Source organism: Triticum urartu, chromosome 5A, assembly GCF_056163025.1.
Source record: "Triticum urartu cultivar PI428250 chromosome 5A, HENAU_Tu73, whole genome shotgun sequence".
In the NCBI taxonomy this organism is placed as follows: Eukaryota; Viridiplantae; Streptophyta; class Magnoliopsida; order Poales; family Poaceae; genus Triticum; species Triticum urartu.
The window spans coordinates 153,187,627-153,197,189 of NC_141877.1; the positions used below are offsets into that span (position 1 = coordinate 153,187,627).

The 9,563-nt window shown below is 45.7% G+C and overlaps 1 long non-coding RNA gene across 1 annotated transcript; it reads right to left on the minus strand.

Annotated features, from left to right (window-relative positions):
* Window positions 1-6,190: 6,190 nt before the first annotated feature.
* Window positions 6,191-9,090, minus strand: LOC147970648 (uncharacterized). Its single transcript, XR_015603249.1, has 3 exons — window positions 8,495-9,090; window positions 8,299-8,385; window positions 6,191-8,190 (listed from the first exon to the last, which is right to left on the minus strand). It is a non-coding gene; the product is annotated as an uncharacterized LOC147970648 (long non-coding RNA).
* Window positions 9,091-9,563: the final 473 nt, after the last annotated feature.

Sequence of the window (9,563 nt, forward strand, 5' to 3'; positions counted from 1 at the left end):
CCAAAAGATCCCACCGGAATTCAATAGTCTTCTTCATAAATGAACTAGCACAAGAAGTATCAAGCATGGTTTGATCATTACGAGAAAGCTAAGCATAAAAATTCTGAATAATAATTTCTCTTGAGAGCTCAAGATTGGGGCATGAATATAACATTGACTTAAGCCTCCCCGATAGTGAAGGAAATATGCCCTAGAGGCAATAATAAAGTTGTTATTTATATTTCCTTATATCATGATAAATGTTTATTATTCATGATAGAATTGTATTAACCGAAAACTTAGTACATGTGTGAATACATAGACAAACAGAGTGTCACTAGTATGCCTCTACTTGACTAGCTCATTGAATCAATGATGGTTATGTTTCCTGACCATAGACATGAGTTGTCATTTGACTAACGGGATCACATCATTAGAGAATGATGTGATTGACTTGACCCATCCATTAGCTTAGCACGATGATCGTTTCGTTTGTTGCTATTGCTTTCTCCATAACTTATACATGTTCCTATGACTATGAGATCGTGCAACTCCCGAATACCGAAGGAACACTTTGTGTGCTATCAAACGTCACAACGTAACTGGGTGACTATAAAGATGCTCTACAGGTGTCTCTGATGGTGTTTGTTGAGTTGGCATAGATCGACATTAGGATTTGTCACTCCAAGTATCGGAGAGGTATCTCTGGGCCCTCTCGGTAATGCACATCAGTATAAGCCTTGCAAGCAATGTGACTAATGAGTTAGTTGCGGGATGATGCATTATGGAACGAGTAAAGAGACTTTCCGGTTACGAGATTGAACTAGGTATTGGGATACCGACGATCAAATCTCGGGCATGTAACATACCGATGACAAAGCGAACAACGTATATCGTTATGCGGTTTGACCGATATAGATCTTCGTAGAATATGTGGGAGCCAATATGAACATCCAGGTTCCGCTATTGGTTATTGACCGGAGACGTGTCTCAGTCATGTCTACATAGTTCTTGAACCCGTAGGGTCCGCATGCTTAACGTTCGGTGACGATCGACATTATCAGTTTATGTGTTTTGATGTACCGAAGGTAGTTCGGAGTCCGGGATATGATCACAGACATGACGAGGAGTCTCGAAATGGTCGAGACATAAAGATTGATATATTGGACGGCTATATTCGGACACCGGAAGTGTTCCGGGTGATTTCGAAGAAAACCGGAGTGCTGGAGGGTTACCGGAACCCCCCCCCCCACGGAAAGGTTGGGCCTTCATGGGGCATAGGGAAGAGGGGAGGCAGCCCACAAGGGGCAGGCGTGCCCCCTCCCTATAGGGAGTCCAAATTGGACTAGGGAAGGGGGTGCCCCCCCTTTCCTTCACCTCTTCCTTTCCCTTCCTTCCTTCCCCTTCTCCTCCTAGTAGGACTAGGAAAGGAGGAATCCTACTCCTACTAGGAGTAGGATTCGTCCTCCCTTGGCACGCCACTAGGGCCGACCTGCCTCCCCCCTTGCTCCTTTATATACAGGGGTAGGGGGCACCCTAGGACACACAAGTTGATTGTTTCCAGCCGTGTGCGGTGCCCCCCTCCACCATAATCCACCTCGGTCATATCGTAGTGGTGCTTAGGCGAAGCCCTGTTCCGATAGCATCATCATCACCGTCATCACGCCGTCGTGCTGATGAAGCTCTCCCTCGACACTCTGCTGGATCGTGAGTTCGTGGGACGTCACCGAGCGGAACGTGTGCGGATCGTGGAGGTGTCGTACTTTTGGTACTAGGATCGGTCGATCGTGAAGACGTACGACTACATCAACCGATGTCATAACGCTTCCGCTTACGGTCTACGAGGGTACGTGGACAACACTCTCCCCTCTCGTTGCTATGCATCACCATGATCTTGCGTGTGCGTAGGATTTTTTTTGAAATTATCGCGTTCCCCAACAGATATGTCTCTGTCGTATCTATAATTTTTGATTGTTTCATGCCAATATTATACAAGATTTACAGACTTCTGGCAACTTTTTATATGATTTATTGGACTAACCTATTGATCCAGTGCCAAGTGCCAGTTCCTGTTTTTTGTATGATTTCTGTAACACAGAGTATCCATATCAAACCAAGTCCAAATGCAATGAAATTTTACAGAGAATTATTTTGGAATATTTGTGATTTTTGGGAGTTGGAATCACCGCAAACGGAGGCCCACACAAGGCACAATACACCAGGGCGTGCCAGAGGCCCCTATCGCGCGGTGGTGGTTGTTCCCACCCCGTACGTCGGTTGGACCTCTACTTCGGGCGCAAGGAAGCTTATATCCGGGAAAAAAATCGTGTTAAAATCTCAGCGCAATCGGAGTTACGGATCTCCGGGAATATAAGAAACGGTTTTCGGCCAGATCTGGGAAACGCGAAACATAAGAGAACAGAGAGGGAGATCCAATCTTGGAGGGGCTCTCGCCCCTCCCATGCCATGGAGACCAAGGACTAGAGGGGAAACCCTTCGCCCACCTAGGGAGGAGGCCAAGGAAGAAGAAGAAGGAGGGGGGCTCCTTCCCCCTCGCTTCCGGTGGCGCCGGAGTGCCATCGAGGCAACGATTGGGATGTCGATCTGCATCAAAAATCTTGCTACCGTCATCACCAACTCTCTCCCCCTCTATGCAGGGGTGTAACAACTCTTCCCCCACTGTAATCTCTACTTAAACATGGTGCTCAACTCCATATATTATTTCCCAATGATCTATGGTTATCCTATGATGTTTGAGTAGATCCGTTTTGTCCTGTGGGTTAATCATGATCTTGGTTGGTATGATTGTATATTTTATTTATGGTGCTATCCTATGGTGCCCTCCGTCTCGCGCAAACGTGAGGGTCCCTCGCTGTAGGGTGTTGCAATATGTTCATGGTTTGCTTATTGTCAGTGTTGCAGGAGTGATAAAAACTTAAACACGGATAGGTAGGCTATGGCGTACGGGAGTAAAGAGGACTTGATACTTAATGCTATGGTTGGGTTTCACGACCTTAATGATCTTTAGTAGTTGCGGATGCTTTCTAGAGTTCCAATCATAAGTGCATATGATCCAAGTAGAGAAAGTATGTTAGCTCATGCCTCTCCCTCATATAAAGTTACCAGAATGATTTCCGGTACTTGTTATCGATTTCCTAGGGACAAATGACTTTCTTATTGACAAAAGCTTTCCACTTTTATTACCTTGCAATTTATCCATAGTTTTATTCTCGCAAAGTACATGTAGTTTTATCCTTGCAAAATAGTTTCATACTTGTTTCCGGTAAAGCAAACGTCAAGCGTGTGTAGAGTTGTATCGGTGGTCGATAGAACTTGAGGGAATATTTGATCTACCTTTAGCTCCACGTTGGGTTTGACACTCTTACTTATCGAAAGAGGCTACAATTGATCCCCTATACTTGTGGGTTATCAAGACCTTTTTATGGCGCCGTTGCCAGGGGAGTTATAGCGTGGGGTGAATATTCTCGTGTGTGCTTGTTTGCTTTATCACTAAGTAGTTTTTATTTCCTGTTCTAAGTTGTTCTCTATCTTTAGTTATGGATATGGAACACGAAACACCAAAAAAATTAGTGGTACTTGCTACTCATGGAGATGGGGAACCTCCTAAAACCCTCGATGCTCGTTATGTAAAAAATATTATGCACCACTTTGATAATCCTGAGAAAACCCCATTCAACTTGATAATGGGAATAGCGTTGGATCAACGTGAATACTTTAAGGATTATCGCTTGACTCATAAAGGGAAATTGTTATGGGATCAAATTCATATGTTGCATTGGTATGATTGGGATTTATGCCAGAGATATGATTATACTTGTTGCTTTAGGATGAATGCTACACATCTTCCCTTTTCATGTGAATTTAATGATAATGAAACCTTGGCTTCTTATGCTAATGGTATATATGATTACTATGATGTGGAACGAATAGAAGAATTTGTTGCTTTTAAGGTGCATGTGAAATTGAATCTTTGTTCAAAATTTTTGAAGATTTTGATGATTCAGTTTATAGACCTGAAAATCTTGCTATCCTTAAATATTGCTATAATAATTATAAATACAATTCTGATATTGATGCATTTATAGAGGAAGTCTCTGTTGTGCAAGAAGAGACTAATATTTTGCAGGAGTCTATGGAAGAAGTACTTGATGATATTGTGAGCTCATTGGATGAAAAATATGATGAGGAGAGCGAAGAACGAGTGAAGGAAGACCAGACTGATCACCCATGCCTGCCTTCTAATGAGAGTAACCCTCCAACTCATACATTGTTTAATTTCCCTTCGTTCTTACTGAAGGATGAATGCCATGGTAATTGCTATGACCCCGTTGATTCGTTTGAAATATCCCTTTTTGATGATGCTTGCTATGCTTGTGGCCATGATGCCAATTTAAATGATGCTTATGGAGATGAACCTGCTATTGTTCCTTATGTTAAGAAAGAAATTGTTGCTATTTCACCCACACATGATAGTCCTATTATCTTTTTGAATTCTCCAAACTACACTATATCGGAGAAATTTGCTCTTGTTAAGGATTATATTGATGGGTTGCCTTTTACCGTTGCACATGATGATTTTGATGAATATAATATGCATGTGCTTTGATACGCCTCCAACGTATCTATAATTTTTGATTGCTCCATGCTATTATATTATCAGTTTTGGATGTTAATGGGCTTTATTTTACACTTTTATATCATTTTTGGGACTAACCTATTAACCGGAGGCCCATCCCAAATTGTTGTTTTTTTGCCTATTTCAGTGTTTCGTAGAAAAGGAATATCAAACGAAGTCCAAACCGAATGAAACCTTCGGGAAAGTGATTTTCTCAACAAACGTGATCCAGGAGACTTGGAGTGGGCGTCAAGAAACAATCGAGGAGGCCACGAGGCAGGGGGCGCGCCTACCCCCCTGGGCGCGCCCTCCACCCTCGTCGGCCCTTCGTGGCTCCACCGACCTACTTCCTCCTCATATATATATTGACATACCCCGAAAACATCCAGGAGCACCACGAAACCCTGTTTCCACCGCCGCAACCTTCTATACCCAAGAGATCCCATCTTGGGGCCTTTTCCGGAGCTCCGCCGAAGGGGGCATTGATCACGGAGGGCCTCTACATCAACTCCATGGCCCCTCCGATGATGTGTGAGTAGTTTACCTCAGACCTTCGGGTCCATAGCTAGTATCTAGATGGCTTCTTCTCCCTCTTTGGATCTCAATACAAAGTTCTCCTCGATTCTCTTGGAGATCTATTCGATGTAATCTTCTTTTGTGGTGTGTTTGTCGAGATCCGATGAATTGTGGGTTTATGATCAAGTTTATCTATGAACAATAATTGAATATTCTCTGAATTCTTTTATGTATGATTGGTTTATCTTTGCAAGTCTCTCGAATTATCAGTTTGGTTTGGCCTACTAGATTGTACTTTCTTGCAATGGGAGAAGTGCTTAGCTTTGGGTTCAATCTTGCGATGCTCGATCCCAGTGACAGTAGGGGAAATGACACATATTTTATTGTTGCCATCGAGGATAAAAAGATGGGTTTTATATCATATTTCATGAGTTTATCCCTCTACATCATGCCATCTTGCTTAAGGCGTTACTCTGTTCTTATGAACTTAATACTCTAGATGCATGTTGGATAGCGGTAGATGCAGGCAGGAGTCGGTCTACTTGTCACAGACGTGATGCCTATATACATGATCATGCCTAGATATTCTCATAATTATTCGCTTTTCTATCAATTGCTTGATAGTAATTTGTTCACCCACCGAAATACTTATGCTATCTTGAGAGAAGCCACTAGTGAAACCTATAGCCCCGGGGTCTATTTTCCATCATACAAGTTTCCAATATATTTTATTTTGAAATATTTACTTTCAATCTATATTATAAAAATACCAAAAATATTTATCTTATTATTATTATCTCTATCAGATCTCACTCTTGCAAGTGGCCGTGAAGGGATTGACAACCCCATTATCGCGTTGGTTGCGAGGTTCTTATTTGTTTGTGTAGGTACGAAGTGACTCGTGCGTGGTCTCCTACTGGATTGATACCTTGGTTCTCAAAAACTCAGGGAAATACTTACGCTGCTTTACTACATCACCCTTTCCTCTTTGTGGCACCCCGGCTCAGAGAAAACTGGAATGCCCCGTATCCCAGCCCAGAGATCAAGGTGAAGTCTTCTGGAATACGACACTGCTTAGTATAGAACAAACCACCTCTCTTTTACAACAAGGATATGAATACACGGGTTCCGATATTACAATGAATAACATCAGCACGACGACACTACGCCAACCACGATTGCTCTATACAAGCAGCATAACAACTTGAAGCAACAGAACAACTACTGGCAGTGGAACAATGAATGGCGATGATGGACTCCAATCCGCAGGGACTCTGGCTGGAACGCTTATCCTAGCTCGCGAACACAGGAACAACACCAAACAAGCAAGCGAGCCAGGCACGACCTGCAAACTGGCATGACACGCCAGGTCAGTACATTGAATGTACTTGCAAGCTCACAATAACCAGAAGCATTCAAGACAAACAACAGCATGTCAATTACAGGTTAAGCAGGAATTAACATGAAATCATCAGGATAACATAACATGAACCACATGAACATAATACTGCTAGAACAATATGATCATGGCAAGAACATATAAATCTGATGATACTAGCATGCAACATGATGACACTACATTCACCATTTATTCTTCTCGGGTTACCTCGTAACCAACACATACATCACTTACCAACCTCGGACATTACACGATCATCTCAGGATCAAATCAAGCTTGGTATAAACAATATCGTAGTAATCATCAAATGACCACAAGGAGCTTGATATTTACCCACGATTCTCGCACAACATCCCGGATATCCAACAACTCGGTATCCTCGATACCACAGTGATCATTTAGGCGATCACAACCATGACGAACACTTGGTCTCAAACCGTGATCCTTCCGGTGATCACCACCAACTTATCTCCTCATCGAGCCGTGGTTGTTATTAAGCACACTATTATTATTACTGTTGACTCATAGTGTGACCGACACGAACTGGGCCCTTATCCGTGGATGCGGCTATTGATAGCTTTAGTATAAACTTTGCAGAGGTTAGCACACTATACCCACACTACGGAAGCCATGGCTTCGCACTCCCATTCGGGTGGACCAAGGGCGTTCCGACAAAACCGATCTACTGCCATGACACTCTCCCGGCCACTCCGACCCACTCCCAACTGGGTTAGTCCTGGGTGGCCCCGTGTCTACCAAATACACAAGGACCACCATCGTGGCCAACGTCCCTCACGGGGACCGGGTCCATAATAACAACAACGGGCACACAAGGCATATGTCCTCCTACCTGATCAGGGTAGGCGCGCCCATAACCTTCCCTAGTTGGAGGCACCGGTGAGAGGCACGACAATAGATCCAGTTAGGACCTTCCCATAAAGGTAAGCATGGTTGCACTGGTCAGTTCGATATGGTGGCACCATGACTCAGCCAACAGTTTTTCAAGTTCAATTTAATTCGGTTAAACTTGAGTGCAAATATGCCGAGCCATGATAAAATAACATGATGCAAGGACAATGCATGAGCATGATATCAACATAAGCATGAGGGTACAACATAACTATCCACCATATCAACAATGAACCATATCCAACTGAGCATGGCATAACGATGAGCAAGAATATTACAAGTACAACACTACTCATAGCATAACATGACCATTATCATCAACCATAAATAACATGCAAGAACTCATCAATAACATTACCGAGTAAACACTTAACCAACTAGTAGTAAATGAACAATGCATATTAACAGTACTCGGTAAACGATGTTAGTCATGCACCGAAGAACATGACCAATCCAACATTTACTACTATCAAGCATAGCAATATGAAAGTAATACTAACAAGTAGTTCATGATAACCGGGTGCAAGAACATAGCATGACGATGATCACTGATCCGCAAGCATGACCGAAACTACGACAACAGTAGCAAAATAAACATATAGCTATTAAAGATTCAAGTTGAAAACCAATACTACTACATGAATATCATGCAAATGGTGGTTGTGGCTTGCCTGGGGGTGAAGAAGGCACTTGGAAGAAGTGCGGTGAAGCCGCGAAAAGATTTGCCGGAAACAGTTCTCTTCCGGAGGGGCTATTTACATGCAATGGAAAAATGGTCATTTTCATTGTGTCAAACCATCGCGAAAATGAAACCAACAGAACGGGCTCGACGAAATGAATACGTGGGATTTGGATTCACCTCATTTGGAGTTGCGAGCAAAAAGTTATAGCCCGACGAAGTTCAGGGACCAATCTGTAAAGATTTCTCCACAAACAGGCCCCTGAGCTAAAAAACAGAAAGCACATTCCTCAGATTACGCCTCCAGAGAAGGGAAAACATGTTTTTGGCTAAAGCAGAAGGAGAATACACTTTACCCACGAGAAAAAGTACTTACAGAAGTACGCATCCACTAATCCACGTGGGCAGTGGCGGGACCGGGTGCGTGGTCACTGACGGGCGGGTCCCACGGGATGGGGCCCGTCACTTATCCGCGTGGGCAGCCCGGGTCAACGCCCGCTCGCCTATGGGTGGGGCTGCGTGGAGATGGGGGCCGCCTGGCCCGAGGTCGTCGTCCATCTCGCGCCTGCCCGCGAGGCAGAGGAGGACCGGCGTGCTCCGGCGACGAGCTCCGGCGCCACGGACCGCCTCCTGTGAGGGTACGGGCACCGGGGAGATCAGGGAGAGGCGCCGCATCCATCCCGCCTGGGCACGGACGTCGAGGAGGACCGGAGTGACGAGGGCGCGGACTCAGGTGGAGATGGCTTCGGGTGGGGTTTGGCTATGGGGCTACGGGGCACTCCGTCGAGGGGCAAGTAGGAGGGGAGGATCAGGGGGCCGAGGGGAGTTCTCTGGTGAAGGAATGAGGGAGGGAGGGGGCCGGCTTTGAGCTAATTTAGGAGGGAGGCCGCGGCAGCCATGGCGGCAATGATGGCCACCGAGAGCTCCTCGGGTTCGTTTGACTGGTCGGGGAGGTCTAGTGGAGGGCGTGACGTCGAGTGGTGAGCTCGGGAGGGGTCGGGGCTGGCTTATATAGCCGTGTGAGGTCATGGCCGAGCTGGCATCGCCACGGATGCGTGTGCTCATGCATGAACTCGGGGAAGGCGACGGGAAGGGAACGGACGAGCGCAAGAGGTCACGGAGACGAGCGGAGCTCGGGGACAAGAGAGGGAAGCTGCAACGGCGCGAACAGGGCCGGTCGGCTACGGTCTGCCCGTGGGCACACGATGACGAGCGCCAGCGAGGAGGCTTCGGGAGGGAGAGACGGCTCCAGGGTAATGGCGATAACGCGGGCTAGCTGCTGGACATCCCCGTGCTCGCTGAGACGCCGAGCAGAGGAGGGGCCCGAGCAAGAAGACGTTCTGGGCGTGGCCAGTGTGTGCAAAAGCGGTGGTCACCGCGTGCACTGGTGCACATAGTGCCACACCGTCGCCCAAATGGTGTCTGGGTTTAGTCCTTCCTGGGTA